This window comes from Mastigoproctus giganteus, chromosome 13 (assembly GCF_048544385.1).
Source record: "Mastigoproctus giganteus isolate SK-2022 chromosome 13, ASM4854438v1, whole genome shotgun sequence".
NCBI classification, from domain to species: domain Eukaryota; kingdom Metazoa; phylum Arthropoda; class Arachnida; order Uropygi; family Thelyphonidae; genus Mastigoproctus; species Mastigoproctus giganteus.
Window position 1 is genome coordinate 131,116,431 of NC_143587.1, and position 25,664 is coordinate 131,142,094.

The window sequence follows — 25,664 nt, forward strand, 5'->3', positions numbered from 1 at the left end:
TCTGCAAGCATGGGTTGAAATCCCATCTTTGTCGGTAATTATTTTCACTCTTCATATGATCTCCTTTAGTTTGTGCAGCATACTCTTATTGCAGTGTATAAATCCTGCACGCTCTAACCTGCTGAACGTTGAAGAGTTATATTGGTGATTAATGCAATATGCTACGGCAGCAGGCCTAAAGATAATTTACTTAATTAAATAAAAAATGGCATTGCATAGAGCCAATAAGCGTCGTCTCCATCTGCCAGATAATGAAACACATGATGCTCCTCGGCATACAGACGCAGATTAAATTATTACATGTCAGATAATAATAAGGCATTAAAAGAACAAGAAAACATTGAGGAGGAGGAAAAATCTAACCATGAATTCAACACAGTCTCTTAGCAATAACAAAGCACCAGGAATTGACAACATATTTGCAGAGATTTTAAAATACAGTGGAGAAAACCTGAAGAAAGACTTATTTGAACTGATAAAGATTTTCTTACAAGGAAATCTTTATCAGTTCAACGTTATCAACGTTTATCCCTGTATATTGATGATATACAGGGATAAACGTTGGCCGGAGGAATTCTGCACATCGATCATAATTCTCAATACCTAAGAAGATGACACCAACAGTATGCCAAGACTATAGAACTATGTCTTATTACCCATGCATCCAAGATTCTGCTGAAAGTTATCAAAGTCCATATGGAGAGTCATATTGCACAATGTCTGGATGACTTACAGTGCGGCTTTCGCGGAGGCGGATCGACGTGAGATGTTTTTGGAACTTTGGGAGAAAAAATCTTTAACATGGAATGAAACCTCTGAGTGTTTTGTGGATTGCGAGAAAACATTTGGTAGAATATTCTAGAGAGAACTGTTTCCATTGCTTGAGAAAATTAGTTGTAAGAAGATTATTGGACCCATAGAAGACAAAAATGCGGTGATAAGAGTGAAGGGAGAACTGACAGAAAAAGTTAAAAAGGAAGTAAGACAGGGATGCTTACATTTACCTGGATTGTTCAGTGCTTTTGCCGAAGTGATAACAAAGGAGGCTTTTGGGAGTAAGAAGTTTGGGGGGGTTAGGGGAAAAGTACGTACAGGCAATTAAGTTTGCAGATAGTCTGGCCGTAATAGCAGGTTGCCCTGCGACGCTTAAAAATGATCAGAAGCTTAAATAAGAAAGTGGTGAAGTATGGAATGAAGATAAAGATGATGAAAACAAAGGCAATGATGATTGGTAAAAAGTCGATTCCCTTCCGAAATGAGATCGATGGAGTAAGAATAGAACAGTTAGATCACTTTAGGTATTTGGGGGAGCTATTTGCCCAGAACATTGAATGTCAAACTGATTCAAACCAAAATTCCAATGGCAAAGCAATCTTTCAAGAATAAACTGTCGTTGATTGCACAGAAGATGTTACAGGAAATTAGAAAGAAGATAATAATGACATATAGCTGGTCAGTGTCACTATATGCAGCAGAGGCATGGATTATTACAAAGCGAGACAAAAAGAGACTTGAGGCCTGAGATGTGGTGCTGGTACAAGATGGAAAAAATTAAACGGACTGAGAAAGTAGTAGTAATATTTGAGGTTTTTTGGAACAAGGGCCTCTTGCGGCATATAGTGCCTAACTGAGAAAGTGTCAAATGTGGAAGTATTAAGATGTGTCCAAGAACAAAGAAAAATTCTAAGTAGAATAAGATTAACTAGACTCAAATGGGGGGATTATACATGGTGATTTTCTACTGGATGCCATGGAAGGGACTCTGGTTGGAAAACGACAAAAAAAATACCTTAATCGGAACGTTTCTGGATGAAGCAGGACTTCGAAATTTTGAGGAACTAAAAGAAACAGCACAGGATATACAAAAGTAGAGACAGCTCATCAGAGGAACTGACCAGTCACAAGACTGAATTTCTCATAATGAATCGCATAATGCTCGCACACAGATTAAATTATTAAATGTGATTTTGACGTCCTAAGATTTATTTCATAAAAATTATAATTTAAAATTTTATTTTTAGAAATCTGTTAGAAAATAAGAAGAAGAAGAAGAACTCTTTATTGCATACAAAATGCACATGCCGTACACAATACCCTTCACGGCTACAAGCCAGGGGTTTACAGTAAAGGTTAATACAAGGTAAAAGTCTAATATAAAGGTTACAAAGGCTAGTACACTGCAATAAACAAGGATGAGATAGGAGAAAATAATCGTATTACTAATTATACAAGTGTAATGAAATGAAAGCAAATGGAAAATTCACATATGAACGTATATACACAACAGCATGTTATCATGCTAATTTATCCTCCAGGGAGCAGTCCTCTTACAGTGTTGGAGTTATCTGGGCAGGCGCAGAGAGTTGGAGAAATGTAGTGAGGGATCCATGGGAGTGATGGACAGATCCTTGGGAGCAGGTTCTAATGCCCTGTGACATGGTCCTGAGAAGGAAGTGGATGGAGTAAGTTCTGCCTGTATTTTTTATCCAATGCGAACTTGTAGAGGTCGCCATCCAAGGAGTATACGTACTGCAGCATTTGCACGGGTATGAAGCGATCGGATAACTTTAACCGGTTTGGGGTGGCCTGGAGGACTGGATTGGCCCGAAGGCTTGGGACCGGGATCCTCCAACCGCAGTTGGCCCAGAAGTCTGGGTGCGAAATAATGCCAACCATCATTTTTACAGAAAAGACGAGTCTTCTCTCATGGATAATGGCAGGAAGACGTCTGATGTTTAGAGATGTTGCCATCTGGGTGGTCCTTCGTGCAGGGGGAAGTCGGAATTTCCATATGGCCCACTTCAATAGCCAAAATTCGCCCGCAAAAATCCGTCTTAGATGCGTTACGGCAGTTGAGGTCCAGACTTCTGCTCCATAAAGAATGACCGGATAGACACGCGTCTTAATATACCCGCACCCAACGGCCTGGTCATGGACATGCATAAGTTGTTGCTTAAGCATCCACCGGAGTCGACAGAATTTTTTTTGCAGGTGGTCTATGTGTGGTATAAAGGATAGCTTCTGGTCAAAAATAACGCCCAGGTCGGTGTGTTGCTGAACAGCAGAAATCGCGGATCCTCTTATATTGGGCTGCACCATCGTTGGGTTCCGTTTGAGCGAGAAAGTTAGCTATTTCGACTTCTCAGGATTGATGTGAAGGCCGAAACCGGAGAGGAAGGCCTCGAGGTTCTGGATTTTATGTTCGATTACGACATTTGTGTAGTCAGCAGTGTCTCCGGGGTTGATAACAGTGAATAGCTTTATATCATCAGCGAAGGTGATAATATCAGTTCGGCCCGTCACGAAATATAACCTGAACAACATGACAGAGCATTTATTTTATTGGACATTTTCAGAATAACCTTGAAAACGCGCTATTTGTTTGCCAGTTGTGTTGTTATATGATTAGTAGAGAATTCCTTTATTTGGTGACACTGTTTCCATTGTTTCATGAATAATATGAGTAATTATAAAATGAGAGTTGTTCTTAAAAGTACAATAGCAAATGTTTAGAACAAGGAAATTAAGCAAACATTTCAGTATACTTCAAAGTTGTAATAGGAGATCTCACTTTGGTGTCCAGCGTATTTGGCGAAATACTGTGATAAGGGATATAGTTTACGATTGATAAGAGGCCTACTTATAAACAAAAATATTTGATTTTTACATTCACTGCTAAAACAAAACAAAAAAAAAAACAAAAAGCAACTAGATTTATGGATAAATATAAGATATACGGTTTGAATTTATATGCGAATTGCTGCTAGGAAAAATTTGTTGAGAACAAAGAAATCCGTATGTTTTCATCCTCCATCATATTGCGTGGTATATGGCTGCTGTAAGTGACCCTACAGATAGGGGATATAAAGGTTGATGGGGTTCTTAGACTGCTGACAGATCCCAATAATTCTGTCCAGTCTATTTATAGTGCAGTTCATGCAGTGCATGGGAGGATAGGTATCATCAGAAAAGTACATGAACAACAGTCTGTGTCGTCGTTTTTGTATACGTAGATTTATATATAGTATCAGAAGTAGTGCTTATCCACAAGTAAATGGATATTGCGTATATTTCCTATAACGTATCCAGTAATCGGGTTCCTGTTACTCATAAATAAATAATGGAATTGGTATATTATTATTCCCAGTAATAATAAGAAAAACATTTTTTTCCTCTCATATTTCAACTTATAAGGGCGAATACGGCAATGGTATGTTTTCGTTCCATCAGCTATCATAGTGTTAGTGGCAAATAAGTGTTGATATGTATCCTAACACGCAACACTTCAGTGCGAACACGACTTAAGTACATTTAGACACGTCATGCGAGACGCTGTTAATTCACGTAAGACGAGTGATACGATTTGAGCGAATATTTTGTTTTGAGCTAACGGAAATAAGGTGTTCTGCCCTTTTTCAGCCAATAAAAACAAGGCGCTAATTCGTTCGGATTGCAAAACTAGAGTTTAGACGATATAGACACATCTTCTTGAATGAATTAAGATCTAATTTGTTCTGCAAAAGATTTAAATTCTTAAACAGCTCTAAAGATCCAAACTGGAAATTTTTGAGAAATTATTAAAAAAAAAAAAAAAAAAAACAGAAAAACAACAGCTATAAGAATTTCTAGCTTCATCTGAACTTAAAATAAATGCAGACAAATTCACGAAAAAATCCATCCTAGCTTCTTTCCCCCCTCTCATATCAAATGCAATCGAACTTGAGCATATTGGTTTATAAGTTGCTAAATCGAGCTGCAAGGAATCGGTTTAAAATATCTGGTGCAGAAGTATGCTGTAGTCTGCGCATTAGATTACTGAGGTTTCCAATGTTCACCGATAAGATTATAACCCTAAGTCAATTTGTTATCCATGTAATAGATTTCCCAAAAATAGATGATGCCATTATAAATGGTAAGGAAGAGGAGAGGTATGATACCGCCACCAATTATCTAAGCATCCTGTAGAATCTGGCCTATGTTTTCTACATGCTCCTAACTAACGCAAGACTCATAAAACAACTTTAAAATTGATCGCAAGAAAATGCTCTGACAGAAGTTATAAATCTATTATATTTTCCTGATCAAACTGCACTGATATAGAAGGGCTGTTGTTCTTGGAACCTTAAAGCAAGCCATCTGGAATCTACCACAGTCCAAAAACTCAGTATGTTATCCTCCTTATTAACAGAACTACATTTTCTCTGCGAAGTTAAATTTTTCATGGGATATGCTGGAGAAAAAAGCTTTCGAAAATAACCGTTGTACTTATCGGTTATCTTCTCCTGTGACTTCACTCTGTCAGTACTGCGTAATTAGTAGAGCCGCCTCAATTTAGTTAACTACCAATAATGTAAGAAAGGGTGTCAAAAAGACAGAATAATATAGCTGAAGACTTTGATTCTGTGCAGTAGTTTATGAAATAATTGAATTCTGTTCTTGTAAATATTATATGAGTATAATTCGGAATTAACACAGTACATGTTGTTAGCCAGTATTTTGTACTGTACAATATTTATTTATTTACAAACTTGTCGCCCACAGGGCACGCAGACCGTAGATAACGGTGAGAATGCTGAGAATTACAAGAATCAATACAAAACAGTCACTAGCGTAAAAACATATACAAAATTTGGGTTAACAAAACATAGAAGAGCAATTTCTTATACATATACGGTTTAAATGTAAAATCAATATTGTGATTATCCAATAACCTGAAGGAAACGGAACAAAGGACTTCCAAGTAAGTGTTGAGTACGAGGGACGGGCAGTGAGAAATTAGTTTTATAACGAGAATTCAAGCGGGGTATAGTGAAAGGTATTTGTTCAAGAAGAGATGGAAAATCGATAACATAATACAGTAGTTATTCTCCCTTGGAAAAATTCGCTCTCCACAGTTGCGATCAGGTTTAGAAATATACAAAAAAAAATAATAATAATAACTTTGATCCTAGATCTTCATTCAAATAGAATCACAAAAGTTGAATGAGAAAGATTTTTAGAAATAAATTGACTAAAGACAGACAGTCGTGTTTGGAGAAAATTCTTTCTCCGAAACAACATAATAGAATTCAGCACACTTTGATTCAATCAGAAATTGCTCTCGAAATTATAAAAAAAAAAAAAAAAAAAAAAAAATAGTTTGGGAATCCTAACAGAAATTTAAGCATTCCATGGAAACCTGTCTTAAATTTTACAAAACAGTAATATAAGTTAATATTGCATGCACTGTAATTTTAAGTCCAATTATGGAGTTTGAACACATTCTTGATGATGCCACATTTATGGATCCGCAGTCGAGGCAGATCTTCTTAATATGAGATTATATATTCTAGGATATTTCTCTACGTATTTATAATCCACTTTGATGAGGTTAAAACAGAAAAGCTTAATCTAATGCAACTTAGTACATTTCCTATTTGAAGTGGAAATATATTGTAGGAAGTGTACAAGTCACCCGAGAGCCAAAAAAGATCACAGGAATAGCATTATTGATTCTTAGTCGGGTTGAGGCAACAACACGGAAATTGCAACCTCTAAACTTAAAGCATTACTAGAGAAATCTTAATCAGACAACAATAAGTTTTCTTAAGCAAACTGATTGAGCTCAAATTTTTAACAGAATTAATTTAATTGAAGCTGCTCGGTATCTTTGTTAAAACTATTGGGAACTCTAGTCGTGCAAACTGCCCTGAATTATCAGAGTAATTTCTTGGGTTTAATAAGTAAGGAATTATTTCCTTTAGAATATAAAATGCAATATACGATCCAAATGTTAATTCTAAAGCGGAAATTGTAAAGTTTTCTCAGCTACGAAATGAGACTGTAAAGATATTACACGATTTATCACGTATCTGCAAATCTGAAATGATACAATTTGATATTGTGTCTGGAAATTATATGGATATGTACTGGATACTGTGTCTGGAAATTGTATGGATATTGTCTGGAAATTCAACACTCCATAATATGAAAGTGAGCTTGCTACCACTTTCTTATTATGGAGTGTTGAATAGTAACTTATACTCCAAACCGACTTTCATCTTAATTCTGAAATAGACCAACTGTGTTCTGCCACATCATAGTTGACAACAAAAATATTATTAATAACTTAAAATAATCTCTCCTCTAGATGGTATCTCAGCTACTATTTCTTTTTGGGATGCCCTCACTCGCTTGTGTTGGCATTCGCCTCTCCTGTTTTTTTTTTTCGTTCTGGGAATGCCAACTTGAGCTAGTGAGATCCTCTTCGTCTGCTTTCAAACATCTCTTTACAGATTCTGTTTTCCATGGATCAACAAAAATGTTCTATCTGCATAGATCAATATGATTTGGTTAATAAACAATCGGCCGTTACTAAAATAGTTGTATATAGATCCATTAAATAAATTTCAACAAATAGATGTAATCTAGTTCGATATCAGCTGTATAACTCTTGTTTTGTAAATGGGATTTAAGTAGAAGTATCTAAACTGGTTTCAGAGGTATCGCTACCTTTGGAATAGGCCGGAAGGTGTTAAGAAGTAATTAGGAACATATGAGAGGCTTTGTGCGTGAATAAAACCGACGAATTCGTAACTAACATTACATCAGTGAAGCACTGCAAATATTAATATGGTCAGTCGAATCACAGTTCACTTGTTTAGCACTGACAGAATTATGGAAGAAATTCACACTTCAATCCTAAGTGCATACAATACATGTTCTTCTAAATGCATTCTGCACTCTATTCAAGCTACTGTTGATGATGTTCTTATAGTACAACACGGGTTCTCTGTTATTCAGGAGTGCGCTGTCAGCTGCGTAGAACCATTGTCTTGAGCTCCAAACATGCTGGTGAATGAGTTTCTGCTGTCCGGTGTTTGAAACTGATTATCTGCAATATTATTTTCCAATTTCTGGGTAATGGCAATCTTGACATCTCTGGTCTCCGTCGTGGGGTATCTTTTTTCAGCCCGATTTGTTTTTTCATTGCTATTTTTGTCCCACAGTAGCTGCTCATTGAAGACTCTAAGCACTGCCTGCATCGATATATGGGTGCCCTTTGTTATTGCTCGTAATGATGTTCCTCACTGCACCAACACTTGTAATCATGCCTCTGAGGTTGTTGAAATCGCCTGCCTTCCCCTTAAATATTTCCGCCGATGTAGCACAACTCTTCTTGTAGGTTTGTTTTAACCCGTGACCAAGCAGGCGTTTGCATTTCTTGAAACGGGAGGCAACAGAAATTTGAATGCTGGATTCTCTAAACCTGTAAGATAGTACAGATTATATCATGAAGAGTTTCTTCATATAGGTGTGAGGAACAGCATGTATTTCCAAATCCTCTGATGACATTTACAAGGTTAGCCATGATGCGAATTTACAGATGATGTTCGGAATCAAGTATCTGAAGAATCTCAAGCTGGCTATAAATGCAAACAAAACTGCTCAAATAACTTATTACTTCTAGAAACAACCAAACCATATAGAACTTAGATTTGCAGATGTTTCAATTCTAAATATATATGCTCCCAAAGACCTAGGGGTTGTTTTTGACAAAAATCTTTCCTTTAATTCTCAGTATGTATACGTTGCTAAAAATATTGAAAAAGTAAAATGGCTAATCAAGCAAGAGACGGCAGCAATTGAAGATTAAAAAAAAAAAAAAAAAAAAAAAAAAGTCATAAATCATATTCAGAGATGCATCTTTCCCGTTCTGTCTTATGCCTTCGAAATTTGGTCTGGTACTCCTGGAGTTACCGTCAAGAAATTCCTTGCCCTAGAGTATGGGTTCTTAGATGGCTGAACAGTAAACTTCGTTTTCCCCATACAATATCCAGGCAACATCTTTATGAAAACTTAAAAACAAAGCCTCTACAACAGATGATCAACGAGTCTGAAGTCATGCTTGTTGCACCGTTAATTACCAGTACATGCGATTTAACAAACTTAACATAATAGCTCCTCCCAACAGAGAAAATTCAAGAAACCAACAACAATTCAAATCCAAACTCTCCTTCCTAACTCAAACAAATGGACGGAATGTTCCCTAGTGCATCCCTTCACCTCATAAATTATCGCCACATTGATTGCAAGAGGTTACTCAAGTGGAAGCCTAGAGGAGTCAAATTTCCAATCATATGATGAGAAATAAAAACAAGTAACCGAGTAAATGCATCCGAGAGCCAAATGCGATGTTCTGAAATATATATATATATATATATATATATATATATATATATATTTTTTTTTTATAATTATAATTAATATTCACTGTTTATACAGTATATGTATATATACAGGGTGTCTCAAAAATACACGGCATAACTTCAGGAATGAGTTCCTCATATGTAGACAACAAAAAATATTTTATATCAACATAGTTCCGGAAATGCTTGGTTCCCGAGTTATTAACTGGCATGCACGCCTGCCCTGTGAGTTTGTTTGGAAGTACATGGAACCCAAATAACTTATCACCAAAAACACCCGCCCAGATGTTGAGGCTGAACCGCTGTTGGTGGTGTGATGGAAGAATTGCAGGTGGGTTTTCCTCAGCCCATACATACTGATTGTGAAAGTTTTGGATTCCGTCTCGTGTGAACTGTGCTTCATCTGTGAATATCACTAAGGCAGGAAAGTGAGGAGTTGTACCACAGTGCTTCAAAAACCACTGGCAGAACATTACTCCCGCAGGGTAATCTGCTGATGACAAGGCCTGTACCCGTTGCAGATGGTGAGGATATAATTGGTGTTCTCGCAACACTCTCCAAATAGTAGAACGTTGAACAGCCAGTTTCATTGCTATTCTGCGTGTGCTGATTCTAGGAGTGGCATGCACAACATCCAAAATCTCCTCCTCTACTTCATGAGTCGTAGATTTAGGTCGTCCTCTGTCGGCAGTACGAGGTGTAAAGGTCCCATGTTCACAAAGGCGGCGATGGATACCTTCAAACGTTTTCTTGTTTTCCTGGACATCTTCGTTCTGGGAACCTTTCGTGGTACAAACGGCGAGCTTTCAAAGCATTTCCGTCCATAAAGTGCATATGATTTGAGTACATGGTCGGAATGGAAAACCACCAGATTCTGTCAGTACCTTGTGATGAAGGAAATTACCTGCGGGAGATAAGACATTCCCGTTAATAACTCGGGAACCAAGCATTTCTGGAACTATGTTGATATAAAATATTTTTATTGTCTACATATGAGGAACTCATTCGTGAAGTTATGCCGTGTATTTTTGAGACACCCTGTTTATGTGCTCGTGTATTTTTGAGACACCCTGTTTATGTGTTCTGTATTTGTTTTTATATTTGTCTCCTTTGTGCTGAATTTATGCCCTAGCCTAATGCTGTGATGGGCTTGCTGTATTTGCAATAAATGAATATTTATTTATTTGTTATATCTAGATGGCTGTTTCTCTTGATTTCCGATATGTTACCAATGTAAATAAATAAATGGAACTTCATTTTTTGACGTTTTCTTTTATAAATATTCAAATAATTTTCCATTTTCCTGCTGTATTGCAACAAAGTGCCTCTAGAATGTTCCCACACGGTGAACAAAATTTACAAGAAAAAGGGGAGAAAGGCGTGAAAAAAGAAGCTGCCGCTATTCAGAGATGTCGTTGAATGATACTTTTCTGCCCCGCTAAATTATTGCTTAATGCATCTTCTTTTCTCATTGACTATCTGCCGTTTTTTTTCCCCATTTTGTAAATTTGAATTCTCTCTCTGTAACGTTTCCAAACTATTGTGTAGCAACATTCGCATCTGTTCCTTTCCAACATTTTGTAAAGTGGAAATGTTCACAGTACTTATTTACAAAGAGCGTAAAATATGTGAGGAACTAGAAAATATATTTTCCATAAATTCTCTTTCGTTTAAAAATTTAAAGGAGCTCTCTACAGTTGGAATCCTCAAATCGTTCTTTGAATATGAGCAAGCGAAGGATCGTACAAAAATAAGAATATAGAGTTAGCATAGAAAAAGAAGAACAGTTAAGGTATTTTACGGTACTTTTCATATGTTATTTACTAAAAATTGTTATTTATTCCAAGATTTATTCAGAACATTTATTTATTAATATTAAGGTAATCAACAAATCCCTCTAGAATATTAAAAGGTACATGCCCTTATTTTTGGATAAGTTGCTGATAAAACCCCTTTAAATATTTTACCCAATTTTAATCAAAGAGAATTTCTCTATATCGCATGTAGGGGATATAATTCTGCTGTCTTAAGATAATGAATAGAGGAAATATTTAGTATAGCTGATCATATTTTGAGTATTAATATACAAACAGCTAAATAAAATCGTTCTGTAAATTCCAGGAAATATTCTGTTATGCTTTAGATTTCAATGCAACAGAAAACGATAAAATACAAAACGAATAATCCTTTTATTGCCTTTTTTCTTTAAGAATATGTATTCAACCTTGTCATATCTCATTGAAGCCTATCCGTGAGCAATCCAGTTTTATGTACTACAGTTACGTGCAATTGGCATCTAAGTCAAAAGTTAATTTTTTTTGTTGTTCGTATTTGATCTATATATTTATGAATGTTGAGTTCTGAGTCGAATGACTTGTCAATACCATTCCAGCATTTTACCGGTGAATGAAAGCCTTTCATTGTCCTTGTCATTATAATCATTGAGAGATGCAGCATGACAAGGACTTCTATTGAAAAGGATAAATATGAAAACGATCGAATTTTGACTGATATCAAAGGCGGTAAATTCCCTTAAGATATCTATAATCATCAGGGGATCATTTAGGTTGACGGTGTTCGTTTCATCAGAATAGCTTGAAAGCAGTGTGTAGAAAACTGTTGTGTACCTCAATGCAAAACTAGATTTTAGGACGCTATCTTTTAGTTGGGGACTCAACTTTGCCTAGGGGCGCGGTACATTGAAACGTTTCGCCTTGTGCTTTTGGTTAAATATATTCTCAAATTTCCTCCTTTAATAATCTATGCAAGATGTTTTTCAAGTTCTATAAAATTATGCAACTTCAGAACTGAAGTGTTTGCTTCCTGAGATTATTAAATGCCAATACATATCAACTGGTCATGCAATCAGGCTTATATAATGTTACTTAATTTCCCTCAAATTGAACATATTTAAAATCTGTACGATCATGAACCGTTAATTAACCTAATGTCGAGCACAGCAAAATTAGGAGTATATGTAAAATAAATTTTTACGAAAAAATGTGAAATATCATAATTGCTGCCTTCCTGCTTTCGTTTGATAGCCGCCATATTATCTTAAGATGGCGGATATTAAAATTATAAGTACCTACAGTTTAGAAATCGTGATTGTAGTTCAATACAGGTCAGATGTACAATCTCTAGTCAACCTTGAAGGAGGGTTTGAAACATAAAGGAAATGGGCATCACTTTATTGAGAGAAACGGAAAATAAATTCTATTAATATTATGCGAACTTATTATTTTTATCAATTGGATAATTTGGCATCCGTGTATTCGGAAAGAAAGAAATCTTCCAGCATGAATAAAAAGTTTAAAACAAAAATTACACTATCTGAAAAGAAACTCCAAACCAGTTTTCAGTGGTTGAGGGTTGACAATATAAAAATACGCTGATCATTTATTAAATTTCTGATTTCGACTACATTATGCTACTTGATGCATTCAAAGAGCTATGACTACCCAGTTGATTTATGGATACAGAAATACAAACCGGAGAAGCGGTTTTGTTTCGTAAGGAATGTTGCTGGCCTCGCTGTAAGCAGTTCCAAAACTTTGTCTTGTGGAATCATCTTTAATTTTTGAAATGCCGTCCACTTCTACAACACAGAAACGCTATAATTTAAGAAAATGATAAACTACGACACGTAATGTGTATAATCTGGCTAAAATTCTATAGTTCATTAGGAGGTAGACTACTATCTACAAATGTTCTTCACTTTCTGCATAGAAATGGGAAGCAGGAATATGACATTGTACTGCATGTTAAATGCATTTTTGGGATTATGATTTTGGGGATCCTATTTAGATTCAGAATATATTGTACTTGGCTGGCTAATTTTTTCATTGAATGCAGTTCAATTTAATATTTCATGGTGACAACTCTCTTTACGATAAAAGCTACAAAAGATCTTCCCAGTTATATATGTTAGCCTTTCATGGGGAACTGCATCAGTATGGTAAATAATGTCAAATTGTTTATTATGGCTTTGTTATAACAGTTAAATAGTTTGATCAGGCAAGATTTCCCAAGGGATAAAATTCCTATCGAAATGGTCATTTATCATATCCTTAATCGGTTATTATATAAATGTTCCTATGATGTTTCCCCATCACTAAGTCCAACTCACTGATCTATAGATGCCGATCACATCTTTCGCACCTCTTTTTACGGCATTGTATTTGTTATTTATGGAGTAACTTACACTTTATGTTGAAACATAAACATGGACTAAGTATAATGTAACTATATGGTTGTTTATTCGGATAACTAATTAATTTTTAAAGCGTAAGTTGATAAAGATCATGTACTTTCATTCTTCTTCTCAGACAGTACGGCGACTCATCATGGCTTGAAATATTAGTTAACGAAATGGGACGCAAGATTATTATGAATTTCGTACTTGCTCGCGGGTGCATGATAAGCTTTAATAGCTTATCATGCTGATGAACGAGCAGGTACATATGACAACGACTGAGATAAGATTTCCAGCTTAAAGTAAAATGTGCTATCGCAAATTATGTTCGCAGATATAATCTACTGTACAGCCAAAGCGATGTTTCGGTGTTCTGGTCATATATTTAAGTCCCCAGGTAAAAATACGTGCTTATAATCCTTCCCTTCTTTTTTTAAGCTGATATAAATAATGAACATTCAAGATATGGATGTAAGTGAAAGGTCATACCTATCACTTTTACGTGAACTTTCAGCGAGTTAAAATTATCAAGGAAAGTTAATTCTAAACTCGAATTTTCTCGAGAAAAAGTCGTCATTCTTTCTCATGAAACTGGGCCGTTAAAAACATTAAAAAACAATCTTTATAGTGAAATGGGCATTATATTACTAAATATAATTTTTTATGAAAGTCTGCAAAGTTACATTGATGAAAACTTGCTGTTTTTAATTAAAATCAAAATCAAACTCTATCTGTAATGATTTTGTGTTCAGTTTACTTTCACTGAAATTTTATAGATAATTATTTAATGGAGTTTTAATTCTTAATTATTGCCTTATTATTGATTTCTTAGACCGATTGATGAAACCAAAGTATTTGAGGGATGATTAAAAATTCGCTTTTAAAATTAAAATGATATTAAATTAACTCCTGTTATTTTTGTTACAGTACGAGAAACATTTCTGAATTGTTTTAAGAGTTGGATAAATTTTAAGATTTAATACCTTATTGTATTAAACTTTGTGGTAAAAAATGTATTCCAATCAATCTCTCTCTTTGACCACCTAATATAATATGCTGTTTTTAACACGCAAGGGGAGGATATAAATGGCAGAGAAAATGTCTTTCAATTCAGCCTAAGAGAGTATCAAGAATGCCGAGATCGATTTGGAGTGTGCTATTTGTCTCTTAGCGATACATTTCTTTTCTTTTTTCATTGAAAAACTCCAATGGTACATGATGCAATGTGAAGATGCAGCTCTGCTGTTTTTATGTATCTTCGACAGCGAGAAGAACAGCTCCTTCTGAGCAAAAAGAGAAAAAGAGTGTTTAGCAGCCTCCCCCCACCAAAAAATAACCATCCGAAAATTTACATAATCAGATATTCTTTGAACAATTTGAGAAATGTGTGATGTATTACCATGGTATTACCATATATGCGGATTCGAATTAAGCAACAGAACAAATTTTATCCAACAATTTATCAGTGCCTCCATTCCCGGTTATCAGTGCAGCGAAACTATTTTTTTAATGTGATTAAGTAGCCAAAGTGCAGATTTATTCTTGTAAAAATTCTTAAATGCATTAAGGAATTTTCTATTAATCATTTTTCCAAAAAATGGAAAGTTAGATTTCTATACGAATATGGCATGTTGGACTAATCAGATTTGTTTCTTTCTCCCTAAAACTACGATATTTCATCCCACAATACTTTAACAACATACCACAGAATACATATTAACTGTATTTATACTTTAGTTTTCATAATAATTATACACAATTTAATTTTCAAATTGTGTATAATTATTGATGTTTTTAACACGCAATATGGCCAACTCAATATGGCCTTAATCACTAATTCTAGTCAAAACTTTATTAAGCATTAAAACGTTCAAAGGCTGTTGTTATTGCCGCCAACTTAGGAAATATTGCGCCATATGAAATACGTCTGTAAATTGCATGTATTCTGTGGTCGCTTTGTTGTTTGCTGGTAGAAAAAACCTCGAGTTTTCGGGGGAAAAAACATGCTGTCCTTACCCGACTAACGCAGCCACATTGTGAAAAATTCTCCTAAAACTTCCTCGCATCACTGACCGAATTCGAACTCAGGTCTTTTCTACCCGGTGTGAAAAAGACTCGTTATTACAACTACGCTACCCACGAGGCCACATTCAAATGTTTGAATCATGTAAAGAGAGTGGCATGTAAGCATCTCGACTCTCCACCAATCCCAAAATATGCTATCAAATAATTAACCACTTAAAGGAGACCATGATGATAATTACGTAGAAACGTGCTACCACTGTCAACATGAAAAGACGATAGCATTACCTATTAAACAATTCTGGATCAAGTTCTCCTCCCGAAAAAAATCTATACAAATGCTGTCATTGAAGTAAAATACCTCAAACTTCAGTAAGATAATTTTAAGATTTAGGATAAAGCGTTGAGATTCCAAAACTCTTCTTTTCTGGAGCGAAAATAAGAAATTAATGACAGTTTACCGAGAGAAATCCTGTGATCTAACGAAACAGTTTTCGAGATCAGTGGCCATGTTAGCTAATATAATTTTGTTTTTATGGACCCCTAATATCCAAATTGAAAATGAAATCATCAACTTCCCTCTTGTTGCTTGGACATAAGTCATCAGGGGATTGTTGGATATTTTCCAACAAAATGTTGCTTCTGACAGCTATTTATCCACGTTTGAAAGAATTTTTGTTATCTTAAAATGGAAGGAAAAGCGTGCAAGAATGCTACACCGCTTTGCACGCAGTATGGCATTCTTGTACATTCTTCCTTCGAAGTTGAAATGAAAACTTACCGGAGGAGTAAATGGAAGTTATTGCCTTATCACGTTGCTCGCACAGGTCACTAGATTTATTCCTACTAGATTCACCTTGCTATAATTGAACGGTCAACTGGAAATTTGCAAACGCTGATTGGAAGAAACATAGACAGCTAACAATCCTAGACAAAGCAGTTGTATCAATTAATGTTGCTGTCACTGATATAACAAATAGAATATTTCAGGCTACCGAAATAACTAGCAAGAATTCTCACAAGTAATCAGCCAAAGCCTTGATAGATCGAAGGCAACAAAGCCAATCAAGAGGAAAATATAACTTTCGCCCCAAATCCAGTGTTGTTGAAGAAAACCAGAGCCAATGCCAGACGCATTCAGAGAGCAAGCAAAAGAGTTATGGAAGCGTTACGCTACGATTATAAGGTCCACTAAAACAGAAACAATCTGAAAAAATATTGGTAAAATATGTAATAAACATCCCCCTTCACATCTTTTTTTTTTCGTTTAGGAAACGGAAAATAGTTCTCATAACACACGCAATTTACAGGCAATATGCGGAGCAATATGGCCTTAATCACTAATGCTCATAATTCTACTAAAACAACAACCTTCGCATCTATCCATACTGAATGTAGTATGGGGGCATGGATATGTGTTATGTAGTGTGGCACCGAAACGTTAGTTCAGCTCTGTCATGGCACACTGTGATGAATATAGAACTTTGTAAGTTGGCCAGAAATTAGGATGGTGTAATGCCTGCCGAGTATGTATCTTTTTTTGTTGTTTCTAGCCAATTAGCTATTAGGGAGCAGCGATCACCTGGAGAACTGCTCCCTAGTACCATGCCACTAGGAGACGGGTCAAAATAATATGTACTGGTACAGTAAAAAGTGACAATGCAAGGATCCTGCACAAACGGAGGAAAAATCCAATTCTAGTCGATGCCAGCAGATCCCGTACGACTGGGAGCCGAAACGGATGGTACCAACAATAAAAAGGTAAATAAATAAAATAAAATTGAGAAAACCTTTAAAAAAGGACATAAGTAACACTGAACAGAGAATTAAAATACGGTAACAGACGGATTTGTTCAGCAATTGTAATTGCAGCCCAGTTGGGTGTTGTTATCAGAAGTCTCTTCGTTGTAGATAATCAGGAGGCAAAGTCTGATCTCCGTTGTGTAATGAGATTTCAGCTAGACTAGGTCAGGAAGAAACTGGGAGACACATGGCAAAATAGAAGACTCAATCGGGTTAATGCCAGAATCCCATGAAGAAGGGTAAAACATATAAACAACAATAGCAGCACAGAACCTAAGTAGCGTAAAACACGAACTTTAATCAGTAATAAGTTCTATTCGAGGCAGATAATTATATCATAAGAAATTTCATTGGGTTATATGCTAGATGTCCTGATAGAAGCAAAGCCTGTTATCTGGCGTTGTCTATTAAAGATTTCTTTGGAAAATTCTTGGACTATTTCAAAAGTTTCGTTACTTGCAATTAAGTCATGTTCATTTCCATGAGCAAAATGATGAGACATAGTTGAGATTTGTTGCCGAAGGTTTAGTACATTAAGCAGGAATAAATTGTGTTGCCAGTCTTCGATGCTACCGAATAAGCAATAATCTCTAGAGGTGAGATTAAACTACAAGAGCTTCGCATTCAATTATCCGTGTCTTGTTATTAAGTATGCTATGCAGAGACCGGGGAAGAACCTTTTCTGTACAATGTTGGAAAAGGTTAATGAAATGTTCACTATAAACGACTTCGTAAAAAGGCATTTGGTAGACAAGGACAACTTGGATTGCCAACAGTTGATGAGACGGTTCCAGCATTTCTCTTTTTCTTTGTGTCAGCAGTTGGATCGATAGTAATGTTTAGTAAGGTAATTGGTATCTATTTCCTAATATAATAGTAGAGTTAAAATGAAGATAACCGGCCTTCATGTTAATTGCGAAGACATGAAGTCCCTACGATAGCTTGTAGTGCTGGTGTTGGAGACTGTAAGGCATGTACGTAGCAAGGCCAAGAGAAAAGATTTTTGTATAGTTTCCAGTTTGGATTTTATAGAAGACATAAAGATGATACAAAAGAAGATACGAAGAGTATTGTTTTTAGTCCCTATTCTTTTCTAAAAATTCTGGACACTATTCCTGTAAAGTTCTTAATCTTTTTAGAGACGCTGTAAGAAGTGTGAGGAGAAAGCCAAACTGTCATCTAGAGAAACACCTAGGTGTTTGTGTGTGGACATTAAAGGAAGTGCTTTTCCTTCATATTTTATTACTGGAAGTCTGGCATAATTAATCTTCCCTTAAAGATCATTTTTGTTTTTTCACTGAAATTCTGAGCTGATTTTCAGTGGCCCAGTGAAATAGTCTGGAGAGAATATTGTCTGAAACGTTTCTAAATCTTCTCTGGAATTGCCGTGGACAAGAATGGATAAGTCATCGGGGTAAGCTATTGTATTTATATTTGTCAGATCATTGTTGAGGAGAGACAAATCATTTGGAACTAAGTTCTACACCAGACGCCCTGGAAGAGATACCTGGGGCTGCTGAATGTGAATGGCCATGACATTTCACCACCTCAAGCCATCACCAACGCTCTCGGAGTGTATATTTTGTTCAAAACTTCGCCAGATCCTCGGACTCATCAGCTTTATCGTAAATGAAAGTCCCGTGCTGAAAACTAGACGCTAAATTTTGACACTGATCCATCCCCATCAACTATAAAACTGTCCCTTCACAATAATCGAACTACAGCGCGCCCTTGGCAGTTTCAGACCCAACGCTGCTAGACCTGATGGAATTCACTGCTTCATGTTAAAGCAGATTGGTGAATAGTCAGTTTTTACTGATTTTATTTGAACTGAATTTTATAGAAAATGCTTTCCTTGATGCCTGGCGCCATGCACATTTCATAGCATTATTAAAACCTGTCAATGACATGGAGTCATTGACAGGTTTTAATAATGACTCAATGATTCCATGTTACTCTGACTGATTCAATGTCAAAAAAAACTCTGATTCCATGTTACTATCGGCCTAATGCTCTCACCAGCTGTATGGGTCAAATAATGGAAAACATGAATGCAAAGAGATTTTGTCTCCAAGAAGGCTCTGGCGAGGGTAGTATGGTTTTTCCCCCCTGAAACGTGGGTTTTTCCGTACAGCAAACAGAAAATCGACCACAGAACACGCCATTTACAGAGATCATATAGCCTCACGGATCAATATGGCCTTAGTAGCTAATGGTCTTAAAATCTTTTAACAACAACATCCTTTAAACATGGAATGGAATGGTTAATCCTCTAAGTTTGAGGGTATTCCAAATAATTTTGCTATTTGGCTAGGAACGCAGATAGTAAACCCGGCCCCACGTGCCAGTGATGCTAACCAACCAAAGGTAGGCACTGCTGTTGGTTGGGGATAAATGCCCAATCACTCAACACTTACAACAGAACCGAGCCTACGCGACGGTACATCTACACTAATACAGTACACTTATTTATTGGCCTTTATGAACACGATATCGTTACAATTTACACTGCCGTGTTGCCGTAGTTTGGTTGGGGTCTCAATGTACAATAAATACGAAATGTCGCCAAGCATGTGATCTGTCCCTTGAAGAATGGTAAAAAAAAACTACTATTTCTCGACAGAATACAAAACAGCATCATAAATCACTAATTGCAAATATGAGTCCTATACTCAGATATACACAGATGGCTTCAAAACCGACCATCGTATCGGTGCGGTCATTGTTCTTTCGTCCTCTACAATCTCCAGTCTTGTTACCTTTACGTAGTATCTTTCCTGCTAAACTCTTACAATAGAACCGAGCAGTACAAATGGCCTTTATATAATAGAGTACGGCAATCATGTTGTTATTAAGGAAATTCAAATATTCGTACTTTAAAACGAATTTTAGACGAAAAATCTGATATCAATGCAGTTTTTACTTTGTAAAAAAGACCATTAAAGTTCCTCGCATCATCGACGGGATTCGAACCCGGGCCTTTTCCACCCGGTGTGGGGAGGACGGTGACGATACCACTGTGCTACCGCGCAGACGTTTTCCGTAGCTGCCTTTAACGGCAGCCAAAGGCCATTGTGCAAAACAATGGTAGAAAATAGCAACAGGATTCAATATGGAATTCATGAAAATGGCCAATCAATAAATAGTCCTTTTGTGTGGGAATTTAATTTACTTATGCAGGGTTATCCAACGGCCGGATGCTAACATGTAGGGGGCCTTATGGGTTACGAGTCTTCGTAGTTTGAAAACAACGTGTCGCAAGTTATAGTATGGCATTGAATTTTCTTTTGAAAATATCCGTTTCTAGTAATACAGTTTGATAATAAAACTATAAATGTAAAAGTTGTAATAAAAATCATATTCTATTTCGAAATATGCGCAGTTAGTAGTAGTAGTAGTAACAACACTTCAGGTGATTTGATTCATATATATTATAATTAGTCATTAGGATTTTATTTTTTTTAGTATGCCCATTGTTCGGTCTGTACCAAATCCGAAACGAAGAACATTAAGATGTTGGTTGTTGAAATAATATGATGAAATCAAGAGTGCTGTTTCCAATGAAGAAAATTAGATTCGCATATTTTAAGTTGTTTCCCGTTAATCGAGACTGCAGAGTTGTGGATATCATTTAGAGCACATTTTATAAAACTTTGGAGTTAATATTTTACTTACGTATTACATATGCGTTAAACAAACAAAATGTTTGGAATATTATGCCATGGTGAACTGGTTAAATACAATGTGTCATTGGTTGGTTATTGTCATGTCTGGTGAATAATCGTTTCGCCTACAGAGAAACTGAAAACATCGAAGCGTATTTAATGGACTTAAACTTCTGCTCATTGCATTTTTAAGTAAATATATATCGTTTCTTAATCAAATAACGAAATGATGGAAATAGTGATCGTGCACAGAAATGCAACTGAGTTGCCACAGCACGCACGTATTCCTGAAGATTCCCTGCAGGCAACCAGCCAGCTCACGTGGTAAATTATCTGAATGATGACTTGCTTCAGGCCGTAGTTTGTAGTGTGGCTTTGGGGAAGGTGTGTACAGTCTTTCAGCATATAGTAAGGGAGGCAACGGTTATTGATTGTTTATAATCTGCTCTGTGGCAGCGTAGGCAATGAGCCGTCGATATATTATCTGTGAATAGCTGTATTCTGTGGTGCACCTTTTATCTGTTTTTAGTTCCCGTAACCGGCACATTGAATAGAATTTCTGTTCTCCACCTAGTATGAAAACCTTGGTTTTGAATCCCTTTGAAAAGGGAGATTGGTTTTTTTTTTTTTTTTTTTTTTTTTTTTTTTTTTTTTAGTTTTTCCGGATCCTCCGTTATTCGGTTTCGGGTTATCTTTGTATGTTTTTCTTCACCAATTCTCTGACATGACTTTCCTCCCGAATTCATTTCTCAAAATAGGCAACCCTGTCAGTAATAGCGTTAAAGAATATACGGTATTACGGACACAATATTTTGATGGCTCATTGCCTCAATTACTGTGCAATTTGGCACATGCCACCATCACATGTAATTCATTGAAAATAAAAACTAAAGGTGGTTTTCTGGTAGCCTCTCTGTTTTGTCATTGCGACCTTCATTTTAAAATAAAAAAAAAAAGAAATGAGTGTGTAATTGTATAATTATAAAGGTACTTATAATTCTATGATTTATATATAATTAAACTTAAACTTCTGGACGACGGAAAAGGTTTGGATAAATCCTATTCCAAAAATTATTTCTCCTTGCAAAATCTGCCATTATCATAAACTGATTATGACAACGGAAAAATGAATTTTGGGAAATATAAGTCAGTACTCGCATCATTTATCCTCCCTGCAGTATAGTGGTTTAGCTATTTATCACTCTCTTTAAGAGGCCCGAGATCGGTGACCCAACTTGATAACTTCAAGTTGAGAAACCTCAACTTGAAGTTATCCCTTTTTTTTCAGCCTTGCGCAATATGCAAATCGGTCCGTGACAATCAGCCCGTGAACTTATACACATCTAATATATAATAGTCGCTGATGAACCTCAAACCAAAAAAACGCAATCATTATAAATATATTATTATTCTTTTATTGAAGTTGTAAAGTTTCGTTTTATTGATTTGAATTTATTGATCAAACTCGAACTGACTTTGAATTGTTTGATTTTTATATCGTACACATTTTAGATAGTTTTTACTCCGTTATATGAAATAGTATTAAAATAAAATTCTGCTCTTGTAGAAGCAGAATTCCTTGGTTAATAACGTTTACCGTCCTCCCAGTCTTTGCCTCATCATTAGTTTTGAAATCAATCAATTTGAAATATTTTTTTATTATTATTTTACCATTAATTTAGTTCTTTTGAAAACATTTTTCAGGTACTCCTGGATAGCTCTGACTGCATAAGCTGCTCGGCTAATTACGACCGGAGCGAATAATACCCAGAACTTTATTTAGTAAGCATTTACATTTAAAATCTTATTGTCTTTATGATTTTTTTAGATTGTTTTTGAGACAGTGTTTAGAAAAGCTGATATATAGGTTCAGTTTTCTTACTTAATAAGCTAAAACAAAAAAGATGCAAAGCTTTATTCAATACATACTTCCAGGTGTCCTAAATATATATCGATTAATCCAAATATCTTAAATATGTATCCGTTTTTCCGAATGTCATATAAATAGCATCTAATCTCTATACAAATATGTACCTGATTCTAATTTATTTATTTCTTCGCCTGACAAAGATCAAGCGACCGGATAAACACATTTCAAAGATCAGATTATGAATAAATGGTAATAAGTTAGTCTGTAATTGTTACTTAGAATCATTCTTCGAAGTATCCTTGAACAATCTCAGGACAATTCTCTTATCCAGGATAAAATTTTCATATTTCTAACTCATAACGGTTGTTGTTTTAGTAGGATTTTAGCAGCATTAACAGATAAGACCATATTTCTCCGTCTATACTGTAAATTGCGTGTTCTGTGGTCGATCTTCTGTTTGCTGGACAAAAAGCCCGTTTCCGGGAAAAAAAAAAAAACCATGCGACCCTCGTCTGAGACTGACTAACTCAACGACTTTGTGAAAAAGGCCCATAAAAATTCCTGACGTCATCCTTGGAGCTCGAATTCAGACTATTCCACCTGGTGTGATTCTACAAACTGTGCTAACCACGAGGGCAAAACTCATAATGGAATTATTCGGAAAATATATTGCTATCAAAATTCAAAAACAATATTTTGTTATTTCAGTGGATAATAATCGAAAATCTCTCATATTATTGCAGCAAATATATCATTTGTTGTTTCGAAACCAAACCAATATTTCTTAATATGGACAAAACATCTTAATCCAGTGTATTCTAAATACTTGAATTTAAATAGTATTATTAACCACAAAAACAGTGTTAAATACATTCTTAATATAGTCTAGTTTTAGTAATATTTTCCTTATTTTGTTTTATTTCCATTAATGCTTTTTAAATATACATATTTTTAAAAATGGCGTTTTTTAAATAAAAGTTAGCATATAGCGCAAACTGAAGTAGTTATTTAAATTTTCTTCTTATTAAATCCATTTCATATATTAAAAATAAATCTTTTTATCATCTTTCTCTGTTTTGCAGACGAAGTTTGATATTTTGAGAAAATTGTGAAACTAAACCATTGACTTTGTTTCTTTTGAGATTAATGATATTATTATTTTATATTGAAAACATTCGGCTGGAATAAGAGTAAAGAGAATTTTGTAACGTCAAAGTAAAAACTGTCAGTGTTCTGCGTGTGGTAGCCTTACCATGAATGCATTTCTGTCGAGTTTGTTCCTGTAAATAGATGGATCCAATCAAACAGCAAAATTCACTGTGTAGAAAATGGAAGTATAATTCGGTAGCTTCTCTTAAATTTGTTACAGCTATGTAGAATATCTAGCTTAATCACCGAGTGAAAATTAGGTACCAGTACACATAAACTGTATTTCAAAATCGGCTGCAAATGAGATGGAATTTCTGATTCGTCTTTCAGAATTAATGCCAATGGCAATAAATTCCGGTAGGCATTTACTATATTGGCAGAAGGAATTTCATGTTCCGGTACTATATAAGCTCAGAACGGCTTTAGAACACAAATGCCATGCCTGTGATAATTAGGCTGATTATTAGCCTGGATTCCAGTTACAAATAGAGCAAAATACATTGGCATAATTATCAGAAATGTTCACTGTGTAGAAAATAGCAGTACTATTTCGGCAGCTTCTTATGAATTTGCTACAGCTAGAATTGAATCCTCATTAATAACTGCGAATAGCAGCGGTGGACCAATTTCATTTATTGATTAATAAAGTCCAATCAAATACCACATCGGAAATAGGTCACAAAAATCATCCTTGGTCAAAGACTGATTTTCATTCTGATAACCAAGGACACAAAGAGAAAGAAGAAATCCCTATCGTCTCTTAATAACTTGATAGTTGTATGTTGAATTTCTGAAATTATTTCGCTTCTTCATCAGATTTTTTTAACTTTTTTTTTTAACAGTTATGTAACAAGTGCTATTATTTATGAGAAACCTGATTGTGATGGTAAAATAACAAAAGTATTAGACTAAAAGATTAGTTTTTAGTCTAATATATGTTTTAGATTTTTGATTTGCTTAGGGATTAATCAGAAATCTGGAAGGAATCTATAAAAAAAAACTTTATGGCGGTACATCAGACAAGTCGCTATTTAATGATTCAAATACCTAAATGGTAAACTCTGCTGACCACATATCGTCAGAATTTAACAGCAAATCAGTAGTCAGACATTTTCTATTTCATAATTTCAAGCAATAAAAATACTGCCGTGAAAAGTGACTTCAGATTTCTGGGCTCATACACGAATAGAAATATAAATAAAAGAGGACCATACTAACTGTAGTGGCAATTAAATGGACCATAATCACTTAATACCCTGTCTGTCAAATATTTCACACAATAACTTTTTTTTTATGAAAATCCCAAACACGAGAGGTATTAGAACCTATACTATTTAGTACCACCGTGCATGGGCTGAAGGTTAAGATGTAAGAAGACACTTGTTTACATTAGATTTGAATTTCTGTTGATTGCAATTTTCAGGATACGTATGAAGAAAGGTGGTTCCGGAAAACGGAAATTAAGTGAAGAAAAATTGGTTTGAAGTTGGACAGTAAAAGGATGTTATATGGTTGCGGCACGTTTTGGAACTGCTTTGGAAGAGAGAGCAGGAATTATAGAAGATAATTCAGGCGCCTCCGTAGCCAGGTGAGCAGCAGCAGCAGTACGTAGCACACGCTTCTTGATTAGACCTGGGTTCGAGCCCGTGACCCACCAAATATGGAGGATACGGAAAGGTCAAGGAATGACCACCTCATATCACCGGAGTAATATGGCCTTAGTTGCTAATGCTCCTAAAAACCAAACAACAGAAGATAATTCAGATGAACGG

The 25,664-nt window shown here is 35.5% G+C and overlaps 1 long non-coding RNA gene across 1 annotated transcript in view; it reads left to right on the forward strand.

Moving 5' to 3' along the window:
- LOC150076442 (uncharacterized) overlaps window positions 1-25,664 on the forward strand; it is a 340,519-nt gene that overhangs the window by 212,857 nt on the left and 101,998 nt on the right. Inside the window, exon 2 of the long non-coding RNA XR_016547839.1 lies at window positions 22,578-22,655. This is a non-coding gene — a long non-coding RNA (uncharacterized LOC150076442). The remainder of the gene's footprint in view (window positions 1-22,577; window positions 22,656-25,664) is intronic.